The sequence below is a fragment of the Anser cygnoides genome, chromosome 2 (genome assembly GCF_040182565.1).
Source record: "Anser cygnoides isolate HZ-2024a breed goose chromosome 2, Taihu_goose_T2T_genome, whole genome shotgun sequence".
Taxonomy (NCBI): Eukaryota; Metazoa; Chordata; class Aves; order Anseriformes; family Anatidae; genus Anser; species Anser cygnoides.
Window position 1 is genome coordinate 137779194 of NC_089874.1, and position 13450 is coordinate 137792643.

At 40.0% G+C, this 13450-nt stretch overlaps 1 long non-coding RNA gene across 1 annotated transcript; it reads right to left on the minus strand.

Annotated features, from left to right (window-relative positions):
* Positions 1-232: 232 nt before the first annotated feature.
* LOC106030682 (uncharacterized) lies at positions 233-12700 on the minus strand. Its single transcript, XR_001203890.3, has 3 exons — positions 12488-12700; positions 11163-11264; positions 233-314 (listed from the first exon to the last, which is right to left on the minus strand). It is a non-coding gene; the product is annotated as an uncharacterized lncRNA (long non-coding RNA).
* Between the last annotated feature and the right edge of the window lie 750 nt (positions 12701-13450).

The following is a 13450-nucleotide window of genomic DNA, read 5'->3' on the forward strand; positions in this document are numbered from 1 at the left end:
GTAATGGGCACAAACTGGAACACTGGAGATTCTGTCTCAACATCAGGAAGCACTTCTTTATTATGTGGGTGACGAAGCACTGGCACAGGTTGCCCAGAGAGGTTGTGAAGTCTCCTTGGAGATCTTCAAGAGCCTTCTGGACATGGTCCTGAGCACCTGCTGTAGGTGGTCTTGCCTAAAAAGCGGTGTTGACCTCCAGAGTTCTCTTCCAATCTCAACCATTCTTTGATTCTGTGACTCTGTGACTCTGTGACTCTGTGACTCTGTAATTCTGTGATAGAGGTAATGGTGGTTTTTAGCTCACCCCTATGTGTCTGCATTTAAACAGAAGAAAAAAAAAAAAAGGTAAATGTGGTAAATGTGGTGGTCTTTTCTAGGGTTAGCCACTCTTTCTTCTAAATGAGATTTTCACAAGCTAGCAGGATATTGAGTTTCATGGCTGGATCCATAGCCAACTATTTGATTTATTAATATATCTCAACCATTAATAACTATAACCCATTGATGTGAAAGAAAGCAGTATGTCAAGAACATACTGCATGATGCTACCATACACTCCAGGTCAAAGTGTAGTAACATCCAAATCCATGGGCAAATAGTTAAAGCTGTTTGAAGCAGGCCAGCATAAATCTAGAAAGTCATCCAGCGTCTTTTACTATTTTTTTCCAGAGCATGTGCCAGAAGGTGTCTGTTGTGTTAAGCACCTAAATAAGTATCCTGATTCACAGGGATGCTAAACATTGTCAGTGCCAGCTCTCTTCATACAAATAGCTGCATGAACAGCAGTGGAAATTGCTTGATATACAGAGATTTGCCCCAAAGCCCTGAGGAGTCCTCTGTGAGCTCCCCGCCTCCTCACTGCACTCTGATGAGTCTTCCTGGTTCTCTCTGGTTACCAACAGATACTTCCCTTTGTTACCCCTAAAATACCAGTTCTTAAATGGTTTGTGCACATCTGTGTGGGCACAGCTGAACAGCAATGTGGATACAGCATGCTTCTTACGTTATCACAGTTCCCTATTTTTCTGATTTGCCTTCCTTTTGAAGAAAAATGCCTTTATGTAAACTAAACCCTAATGCAAGTCAGGTTAAGGTAAAAGGCAGATGGAAGTATTAATTCCCAACATCCAAAGCAGACTATAAAAACAAATGCATGCATAAGGTATGGGCAGAATGAAAGAAAAAAGGCACGATTTGTCCACATGACCTTGAAATCACAGAGTTATTTCGTACTACACTTAGCTGACTTGCTGAAGGTACCTCAGGGTGATTCTCATCAGGATTTTGTCTTCCTTAAAATCTATAGTGTCATCTTGCATCCCTTGGAGAGAAGCCTCCCTGGGTGAAGCCAGCAGCTTTAGGGGGTCCTCAGGACTGCTACTCACATCAGGCTTCCCATGCAGGCAGCATGGATTATTCCTTGGAAATCCGATCTGATTGATCGCTTTCAGCCCTCTCACAGGTGACAAAACAGAGTTTGGCTCTCAGTGAACTTTAACCAACTTTTCATTTGTCATGTATTAAAATTTTCATTCATTCATTAAAAAAACAAAAAACTAATTGGAAGTTCTAATTTTGAAGTCACAGCCGTGCAGTATATAAAAAAAATCCTTTATAAAATATCTAAATAAATACATCACGGAAAACAAATAAATCCTAGTGATGATAAAGGGCTAATCCAATAAACTAATCTGATCAAAAGATCAGTCTTGTAAAATCAATTACATTCGTCTTCAAACACAAAGACACAGACAAGGTTCTTAGAAGAAATACGTTCTCTGTAGGGATTAAACCACAAATTGATTTATGAATATACTCCCCTAAGAGAAACTAGAATATAATTCCTAAAGTATCTCCATCAAGAACCAACAGGAATTTTGTCTCTTTTGTACTAGTTTAGCAACTCACTTGAAAACATGTAAACAATGTTTGGTATACAGCGTGTGATTTATAGCATACACTGTTTTGTCTCAGTGCTTTTAAGGAGAACAACAGCAAGCTGTAAAACCTTCTGCTCCATATCATTCCTTCAGAATAAATCCAGTTCAGATGCTCTGTAAGGACTGGTATTTCAAAGTGATAACTGACAACTTATAAATCACCCACTTTATTTTGCAATGAGACAGCACATCTGTAATCCATATTTATTTCCCATTAATAACTGTGAGGGTGCTGCTGCATTGTCTCATATTATGTACAATTCACCTTAATAACTAACCTTGAAGAAGACAAAAAAGGAACATATTTTCCTCTTTTTTTTTTTCACATCTAGAAAATATTCTAAGATAAATCGTTTAAAATATATTCAAATATGATATTAAACCAAGAGAAGCTCAAAATTCTTATGAGTTTATTAATGAAATCCGTTTGGGCATCATTTATGCTTTATTCTCTTTTCAGACATCCATATCAAATGTGAAAGCTGAGCAACACAGAGAAGAAATACTTTAATTAATAAAAAATAAAACAAAATTTTAAAAAGAAGTCAAAATGTTGAGTCACTTCAGGGTTGACATTGGTAACTGTGTGACTTTGCATGCCTCCAGGATTTCTGAAATTGCCAAAATGATTCAATCACAGATTTTAAGAAGCTGGTGGGACTAGACTACCGTGAGGATGATTTAGCCGTGAGAAGATGGATTGCAATGAACTCTAAGGGAGGGTTATAACATGCAAAGATGCATTCCCTGCCTGCCCTCAGGCTGGGCTGCCTGTTGAAACCCAGGAAAAATGTGTAACCTGGACTGTTCCTAGTTGCTATTCTAGCTTTCCTGGCTTGGGAAATGACCACACAAATCGCAATTGACTTTGTCCCAGAGTCCTATCAGAAGTGAGCCAAAGAGAAGGCTCCCATCACCCCACCTACGGAAGTTTCTTTTCCAGCATGTAGCCAGGACTTCATGTCTGGCAGTGAAGAAAACTCTGTATAAAGTAAGTCTTACTGAAGAAAGAACATCTTTTCCACTTTACCAGTTTTTTCTTTTTCTTTTGCCCAATTCTATGTTTGAAACAATGGCTTCTGTGATAAAAGGCATAACTTTTTGAATTCTTTTAAATTTAAAATGTTTATTTCAGCCTTTAATTATTGAAACATGATAATCTCTATTAATAAATCCTATATAGGTAAGTTAAAAAATTAACCTCCCAGGCAAAAAGAGATGTGGAACTGCATAGGAAATATTGTATGTGTACACCACCTACTTTGTAATGCAGATCCTAATCATCACTAATGGCTCTTGAGTCTGTTTCCTTCCACTGCGTAAAATTGGCATGATTAAAAATACCTTTACAACAGGGTTCTCTCTCTGTTCCTGCCTAATATTGCTCATAAATCAAAATACTGAAGATGTAATCATTGGCTTCATGTCACACTAAACATTCAAAATCATTATCCCAAAATCCTTCGGGAAAGCAGACGAGATGCTCTCAGTTCAGCTCCCTGTAGATTGTAGGTCAGTAGCACAAAGACAGAGCATATAATTGGACTCAAGTGGTAGTCTGAGCTCAAGAGGCCACGGACAAATTAGTCCAAATCACCTCCTACTTTTAAAAGAGATGTTTCAACATGGGCACAGTTCAGATTTGCAGCTGCCTGACCTACAGGTAAATACAAGGCTTTAATGCTTCCAGAAATTGAACAGTGAACAATTTGGGTGTCTGAATATGACAGGAAACAACAGCCTTTTTGATCCAAGACATTTCTGTGAGCATTATGGCTACAGGATGAACTCTGAATTCCTGGATTTATATTGAAGAGTACAAAATTCAATTTTTAACTCTAGATTATAAAAGGAAATTAAGTCCAAAATGAAAGCATCATGCAAATACTAACTGTGAAATGCTTCCAATAAATATCAGATATTAACATTTAAGGTTATATGACATTTTGCAGATGCAGGAAATAATCAGACATCTATTGTCAGCCAATTAGGAAATTAAAATACATGCAAATGCAAAAATCACTGATCTGATATCAGCTTTGATATCATGTAAATGATACGTGTTAAATTTATTGTACGAAGGAAATTTTTAAATGACTAAGTACTCATGCTGAATAATGGGAGAATAAACCAGGAAAGGATAAGTCTATATTTGTCCTCTTTCTTGTATTCTCTTACTATCCAATAGCAGCTACAGCATGCAGCAGAAGATGAGGGTTAAGACTTTCTCGTAAGCCTTGAAGTGACAAATATGTTCCTAAAATTCAGGAGTCAAAGTTGTCTAGAACTTAGGTTCCCATTCACATCTAATTGACTCTCAGTTCATACATGGTAACACTGAGTGCATTTCACACTTTGGGTAGAGCAAACAAACATTTGCTTCCTGAGAAACTGTTTGCAATGGATCAGTGGCACTTATAACACAGTCAGTTTGGAAGGAGAGTGACGTGGCTAAGGTACAAGCCCAGGATATATAAGAATCATCTTTCAAGCTTCACCCCAGACTTTCTTGGTGATGTTGGACTAGTCATATGGCCTCCCATATGCCTCAATTTCCCTTCTGTATTGCAGGGCAAATAGCTTCATTCTCCTTCAAAAAGGAGGACATTCCTGTATGTTTGTGATTCAGCCTAGCTAGCCTGGCAGGAGGAAAAACACGTTGTGCTTCTCACTCTCTACGGTTATTTTGGGAGCTTTACAAAGAGGTGGGAGAGATGAAAGCAACATCTGAATTGTGCTTTCTACGGCTGTAACAAAGGTAATGGTGTCTATCAGATTTGATCAAGCTGTTGGGCTGCTTTTACTCTGGTATACTTGAAACACTGAAGTACTTTGTTTTCTTTGTAGTGTTTTGATGTAATACTTCTCCGTTGGTTCAGTTTATGCTCAAAGAGATTTAGAATTTGAAAAAAAACTTTTAAGTGGTACTTCTACTGTTTGCCTTAAGGGCCTGACTCACAGGATCTGTCACATTTTCCCAGTGCACTAACATTTCCGCTGGAGAATTTCAGTCACCATATTTTACATGTATTGCTTTGTAATGAGTAAAACAGTTCCTGTTGAAAAGAAGCTGGTAGAGCAGTAGGTGTGTCATGGTTTCAGCTAAGATAGTTAGTTTCCCCCCTAGTAGCTCGTATGGTGCTGCCTTTGGGATTTAGGATGAGAATACCGTGCTGATGTTTTAATTGTTGCAGAGCAGTGCTTACACTAAGCCAAGGACTTTTCAGCTTCTTGCTCTGTCCTGCCAGCGAGCAGGCTGGGGGTACAGGAGGAGCTGGGAGGGGACAGACCCAGGACAGCTGACCCAAACTGGCCAAAGGGGTATTCCATACCTTATGGTGTCATGCTGGACAATTAATATGAGGTAGCTGGCCCGGGGTGGAGGAACTGGCTGCTCAGGGATAGGCTGGGCATCAGTCAGAGGGTGGTGAGCAATTGCATTGTGCATCACTAGTTTTGTACACATTATTATTAGTAGTACTATTATCATTATTATTATTATCTTCCTTTCTTTTCTGTCCTAATAAACTGTCTTTATCTCAGCCCACAGGCTTAACTTTTTTCCCGATTCTCTCCCCCAACCCACAGAGGGAGGGGGGAGGGTGAGTGAACGGCTGTGTGGTATGTGGCTGCTGGCCAGATTAAACCACAACAAGGTGGCAGGTTCCAGTTTTTACTTCAGGGAGGCATCACAGCTGCAGCCAAAAACAGCCAAGAACATCCATGGCAGACTTCTTTTTGACCAGTCACGTGAGATAGGAGAGGGGACACATCTTTATCAGTGTAGCACTTTGTGAGGCTAAGTAAGAAGGATGAAATAAGAGTACACAAAAATCAATGGCAAACTCTTGTTGACTTCTGCCACATGAGAATTTCATTCTCAAGAATATAGCATTTTTGAGCAGTAGGAAGAGCAGTTCTTACACACACCTGCTTTGTGGTAGTACTATCACATCATTCATACAGTGGTTCTGGGCACTGCCTGTCTTCTACAAGGTGCTCACACTTACCATGCTCTCAGCTAAAAAGGAATGGAGACACATTTTGTTCTGTGTATTTTTGAAACTGGTATTTTAGTTTCTTCCTTTTTTCCATCCTTCCCTGTCTTCCCCATTGCTTTATTTTTCCCCCTCTTTGCATTCTTTCTCTCTCTAATATTTCCCAAATCAGCTTTGAAGTCATTGACCTTGAAAACAAAAAACAAAAGAGCAATTCACTTGCCAAGTGCAAATACCTTGACAGATGCAGCATACAAACCAAGCTGTGAAATCAAACAAACTTGTAACATCTCACATCAGAAGCCCTTTTTCTCCCTCTGTCTGGGTTTCTACACTGTATTATTTTTCCCTTGATTACATCATTCCTTTGTGAAGACCTTAACTCCTATGTAAGCTTGACACAATAACTACCCTAGTCTCTATATTAAATATATCATAGAAATTGTGTAATTTATTGATTTGGGTAGTATTCTTAACAATGCTGTTAGATGCTAGCAGAGATTTCTGGCAAGGATCCCTTGATCTTATAAAAACAGCCACAACAACCCAAAGAACCTCAAGAGCCTCTAAGTCTTAGGAATCTGTAATGCCATGTTGTCAACAGGGACAATTAATATGACACACCGTATTACTATGGGATTCACACTAAGGCTGCCCAGGAGCTCCTGGGAACTTCAAGGGCCACAGTTGTTTAGCTCAAAGCTGCAAGGACCTCTTGCAGTGTTGAGGCTCATAGTAGGTATTTAACCCTAGACCTCTACTTCAACGATGCAAAACTGAGCCTGGAAATACTTGAACCTCTGGGTCAAGTCCTCTAGCAGAGAGGCAACAGTAGATTCACAAGAATTTCTATATGTAGGCAAACCACTAGAGGGAGGGAGAGGTCTACAGTGCCCAAGTAGCACTTCCCAAACCAGCTTCTCCACCTCTACTCCATCACCAAATGCAGACTGGACCCTGCCTTTTTATAGCAAGTTGAGACTTCAGTTTTGACCCTACTCATAGGCCAAGTGAAGGTGGCAGCAGTTCCCCAAGGTCTTCAGCATCTGACCCTTCAGAAAACGACTAACAGCTTTCCTTCAGGCCTGCCTGCTGCTCCCACATGGATGCAATTTCTCAGCGCCAAGGCTGCAGGCCAGATGGACGTGTCCCATGGGCTGAATGCGGCCCAGGAGCCATGAGCTGCAGCACCATATGTAAGTGGTGTTTTACATACATATCAAATGTCTGGCCTCAGCTAAGATGCAGATGAAGTATAATGCTACTACTGTAGCACAGTGCCCTTAATATTATCCCGCAATGTGGAAAAGCCCTTCCTCCAAATCATTAGCAACAGATGAGCTCTGTTCTTATTATAGGCCCCCGAGTATTTTGTAGCAAAAACATACCCAGAACAAAGTATGTCTCCGTTCCTCCTCAGCTGAGTTTTAGCAAAGAATTTAATAAAGATTTATAGGTTTTCAGAGATTGTTTTGAGCTTAGCCAAGGACTCCTTCTTTAATCAGACTTTTCCATGGGGGGCAGGGGAGGAAGTGTTTTCAGGGTAATAGAAATTGAAGCAATATCTCAGGTATCTCCAGCCTCTCTCAGTGTGCTACCAGCCCTTTAACTTATGAGAGAACAGACTTTGTTTTTACAAGTCTCATCCAGAAAAGCTTTGTGTGAGTAATAAAATGTTAGGCCCCATAAGCTTATGCTAATGCTCATGTCCCTGGACTTTATTAGGTTTGGAAATCAAAAATTAATCCTATATAATTTCCAAAATAATAAGAAAATGTTCTGAGGGCAAATAGGTGAAAGCTATTCTGTGTCATTATTCACTGAAGGCCTTTTGGATGATTTGAGATGGACAAATGCCAGAACAGAACTTCCACTCCTGCAAGGAGCTTAAAATATTGCTAAGCAATATTAGTTTGGATTTGTGATAGACTTCATTCTCATGTAAGTAGATGTGTTCATTCTTGTTAAATTAATGTTTCGAGCATTCTGAAATGCTTTTCAGAGAAGGCATGATAGTTTTCCAGGTAACTTGAATAGAGGCATTGAATCCAGGGAGGAATGGTATTTAAGTCTGAAGAGAGTGTAGTCAGTTAATTACAGGGAGTAATGCGGTAAGAGTTGGAGGAAGGACTAGTTTGGTGGACCTTGGAAATGGTGACCCCTGCCAGCAACCCAGAAGAAGCAACCCAGGTCTGTTCATTTTTTCCACATGGGTAGTGTTTGCTGAACTACTGATCATTCAGGTTGGTTTCCTGCAGACTCTTTTTGATTGAACAATATTTTTTTTCTGGGGGACAGTCCACAAAATGTGACACAATATTCAAGATGAGTAGATCAAAAATAGGGACAATAACAAAATAATTGTTTCACATGTCTAGCATATTTTTGTGTTTGTATTTGTTCTGGCTGGAATTCACCGTCTTTTCTGCAGACCTGCAGTCCAGCTCACATTCTTCTCCTTTAAGCACACATCTGATTATGGCTACATGTGTTTTACTTACCCTATTAAACTGCATCCTGTTTATTCCAGGGTATTTTTATTTATTTATTTATTTATTTAATTTATCAAAGTCATTTGGAGTTTGAAGAGTTTGCTATATGAACTCCTCATGTCACCATCTAAGTCTTTAACAAAAATATTTATTAACTAATGTCAGGCCCAGAACTCTACTGTAAAATCTGGCTTACTACATCAGTCCAGTTGCCAATTGTTAGGGATTTTGGATTGAATGTGAACCCAAAACTCTTGGAGAGGGAATCAACAAGCAATTGTGCTGTTAGTAGATGTGGCAGAGTTTTCTTACTCTACCAGAACAGATATCTAGTCCAATAGTCTGTTCCTAACATCAACCAGTTTCAAGGACAGTTTTAAGAAACTTCAGAATGGGCAGCCGTGGAACTAGGGAAAATTATGCTTTAACCAGAAATTACAGGTGACAGTATGATAGTGCACACTGTGTTTATGCCAGACAAAAATATCTGGGTGTCTGAACAAGGGAGAAAGAAGTAAAAAAGACTTCTTTTGGAAGATAAATAGTACATCCTTTGAGAGAGGATGGTGTTTTTTTAAGCCCCTGACTGCTCAGCTTTGCTGGACATCTGATAAATGTTTCTACCACATGCTTTTCTTGTGGATCTTGCACAGATCAGTTAATCTCTTTGAGCATCAAATCTCTATAAAGTCTGTAAAGTGAGGGGAGGAGCTCTTCCTGATTCTGAGGGATACAGGCAACTGAGGCGTCTGAAGGACTCCATGATACCGTAAATGACAACCCCTCCCCCACTTCACCCTTGTCCCCCCAACAAACAAACAAACAGCAACAACAACAAAAACTCCAGAGAAGAAAGGATGAAGCCAGAAGACATCAAAGATTAATAAATACCTTGACTGGAACATGATTTGTGTCTGATGAGACACCCAAACAAAGTGAGGAGATACACTGCACAGCTTAGGTAAGAGAAATGAGGAAAGACAAGAGTTATGTGTGATAAAAATAAAAGAGCCAGTCAGGTACAATGGAAGGGATTTTTACTTGTATTCAAAGCATTTGTATCCCATATAGAAAGCATATGCAGATTGAGAGTTTTTGAGAGTTGCCAGACATTGTTATGAAAAGTCAAGTAAGAGACTATGACATGAGAGTCCCATCAAGACCACAGTCAAAATAGATTTATGATCCATTAGGACTCTGGCAGAATTTAGACAGCAACATGTCTATCAATGAGACTCTGATTTGTACCTAATCTAAGAAGCAGCAAAGCTCAAGACTTAGCTTCTGCCTGTGTAGTAGACAAAAAGAACTGAATCTTTTGTAATACCAAAGAAACCCATCCCTCTATGGGATTAGCAGGATTCCTTGTGGCTGGAAGCAGGGATCCCTCTCTCCTTGCTAACTTCCCTTTTATCCAGATGAACTGACTGGGCACACGGAGACTCCATCTCCAGGAGTGCATGTGAACTTCTCTCCCCAAATAGGGCTCGTCCTTGGTGATCCTTACTGACCCCATTATGTGCTCGCCCATCTGAGTGCTGGGGGAGAAAGTGGCTTCAGAAGCAGCTGAAATGTTGTTTGACCCTAATCAGGAGAAAGGACAAAACAACTCTGTGGGGAACACGGAGGTAGATGTGCTCAGTGTGACCAAGCAGTGCAGATCAGGGCTAGGGCAGCCCACACAGGACAGCACAGAGGGGGCACGAGGCTTAGCATCACAGTCAAATGATATTTCTACCATCTAATAATTTTGGTATTTTTTGTACTGAGAACCATGTTTCTACCATATGCTGATACCAACCATCACTGTGCTTGAGGCTGAAAGGATCTATGAGTAATGAATTCCTTACGTTAAGTCTCTCTGAAGTGCTGGATTCAGTAGTGTTTCTCACAGTGTCACACATACACACATACGTGAACACGCATGTGTGTGTGTGTGTACACAAGCCAGATTGGATTCTTCACAAAAAGCAGTCATAACTTCTGTTTTCTGTGGAAGTGACTGAATGAGGGCAGGTTAGATTTATGTAAGGGCCCAGCAAGTGATTCATTCACAGCAGATGTGGAAGGCTTAGCATCATGTCCTTTCTTCAGGTTCAGTTCCTTTCTTTGTTTGAGGGAATCCAAACTCAATCTCTCTCTTTGGTAGACAGCTTTCTGGTGGAGAATGGTTAGAGTAGAACAGACACGACAAAGTACAGCAACAGAAATTACTTTCTTAAAGGCTTAAAAGGAAAAACTGATTTTTCTTGCTTCTTCAGGAAGAGAATCAGCTCACACTTTCACAAGAACTGTTCAAGCAGTTCAAGATCATCCCTCAGCTTTGCAACACCCAAGTCTCCTGCATAGCCCTCTTTGCTTTGAATGCCCTTGCACAGATCCAGTTGCCTCATATTCTGCAACAGGTTTTCTGCAAATGTTCACATCTCCTTTGTCTATATGTGCCAAACCACTGAGCTTATGAAGCAAGAAAGTGAAAGTAATTTATAAAACTAATTTCAGATCCCAGAGGAATAACGCAAGGAAGAATTGAGAGCTTATGTCTCTCTTCTTCTTGTACATTCACTGGATAAGAAGTAACCTATTTTTAAGTATAACTCATAATTTAAAATAGTGTGTCTCCTTTGTTTAAAAAAGCCTTTAAAGGAAACCATTTGTTCTGTTTTCCTTCCTGTTATTTTTTTTTCTTTCCTCCTCCCCTTTAAATAGCATAAGTCTTGTTTCTAACTTACAGGGATGGTCATCTGCTCATCTCATTCTCATGTGGTCTCTCTGGAAAGAAGAGAAATGATGAGCCTTGCATTCCTTCACTGTCTTCGTCCCCAGGGAAATAACTGTAGCCACAGATACAGAGCAGAAAAAATGAGTGAGCTGGGCTTTTTCACCATCCTTTATTTACACTTTTCATGGTTTCTTTTCTTTTCAATATTGCTTATGTATTTATGTTCAGCTAGTGTCTCAGCAGGGATCAAAGTCTACTCTCACTCGTGTAGTTTCTTGCCACAGCAAGGAAAGGGTATAAAAGCCCAGCCAAAAAACAAAACAAAACAAAACAACAACAACAACAACAAAAATTCTGTAACTTGCAACACAGTTTGGAACTACCAAAATTATGACACCAGTTGTCTGGGTCAATCTAGAGTAATCCCACTGGTCTCAGAGTGGCTCAGGATGCACTGAACTCTTGGTGCCCACTTGGTGCAAATCTCCCTTTTATAAAGCACCTGGCTGCAAATGGAGCAAGATATGATACTGTGCTCTATATGGCACAAATAGGGCTGGGAGAGGGAAGTTAGGGGGGAGGGAGGGAAGGCGAATTAGTGTGCAGCAATTTTATAGCATAAACTGTGATAAAAATCCTGGCAGATATTAACATTTGCCTGGTTTCAGAGTTCTTTCCAAACTCAGATATTAGATTAGATTAGATTTAGCAGCATCTTCTCCCCCAAAGGCCAGTGAATTTTTGCATAATTCTTGAGAGCAACAGGGAAAACAGATCTTTCCCTGATTTTTGTATGGAATTTATAATTATTTTTGATTGCCTGAGACAAGACCATGTACCCAGAAACAAGAAATACTGCTATAAAAAGGAAGTTCATCAGGTGAATATGGAAGGAGAGGGTGAAGAGGGGGATGTTTTAGCTGGCTTCATGGTACCAGTGAACCACCAGACATCCCAGAGTGACTACCCTGAAACACACAGAATGTTGCAGGCGAAACAGGGAGCTACTGCCAGGTAACATTGCACAGGATTTGAGAAGGAAGGAAAAATTACAACAAATTTTCTACACTGAGGAAACTACTTCTCTTCTACTTTACAAATAGGATTTTTCAAAAGGGTGTTTTTTTGTTGTTTGTTGTTTGTTTTTGTTTGTTTGTTTGTTTATTAGTTTTTACCAAAGAGCTTGGAGTGATGAACCTAACAGAGGCTAAGCAGAAATATCATTACTCTGCATAGCTTTACAAGTAGGTAAATGCAAGGAGAGAGAGGAGCCCATGTGCAGGTAGGCACTCTTTTTGTACTAAGACCAACAAGAGGACCCACCTCAGTTCTCACCTTCCACTCAGTAGCCTGACATCAAGGAAAACCATTTTCAAATTTCCTCTTTGTTGGAGAGAACCTGAGCCCACATTATCTTCTTTACCGATCCGTCTTCAGGCTTTCACACACTCTCAATTTGGACCTGTTCCAGAGAATGGAAAGCACCAAAATTTCTTGTCAGGTAAACATTAATCACTACGCTCATACATAAAGAAATCATCTCTTATTCCACCTATGCATCCAGTCTGAGAGCTCTCGTGGAGTGGGATGTTATGGCAAAATACCAGTCTGTGGGCCCTGGCACCACAGATTTCAGCTCAGCATCCAGTTACGTGGTGATGCTGAGAGCTGCTGTGATATAAGGGCACTGAAAAAGAAAAAAAGAAAAAAAAAAAAAGGAAAAAAAAAGTCTGTGACTATGCTGCTTACATGTACATAGAAAATGTGGCTTGGCACAAAGGCAGCTGCCTGTGCCCATATTAAAGCCAAGAGAAGCATCACTGGCAGGCCTGAACTGGAACAATATACCCAAGAAGTTATCAACAGCACTCCAGGTGGTGGTTTTTGCCCACAGGAAGAAATTTTGCCTGGAAGTTGTATCTCCTCCATGCACCATTCACTGAACTCAATGAATGAAAGTGATCTAGATTAGACTCTTTGATGATGAATTTAATTGAGGCAAAGTCTGATGAAGCAGTTACCTCAGCTCCTACAAAAATTAGTAGGAAAGGGAAAATTTCTCAGCAACCACTTGGAGGGGTGTGGGGTGCTCAGAGGAGTCTGCAGCTGCTGTTCCTTCAAGAAGGGTTGATGGAGCTATGGGGGATCTCAGATGAGCACAGGAGTGCCTATGGTCTATTATCTTAAGTTTGTCCTACAAAGAGATGAAAGAAAATGCAATGGGGTAACTTTTAAGGCACTTGTTTAAATCTAGTCAAGGTTTTACTTATCATCTCTTTTTAATGAGAAACAAAAATG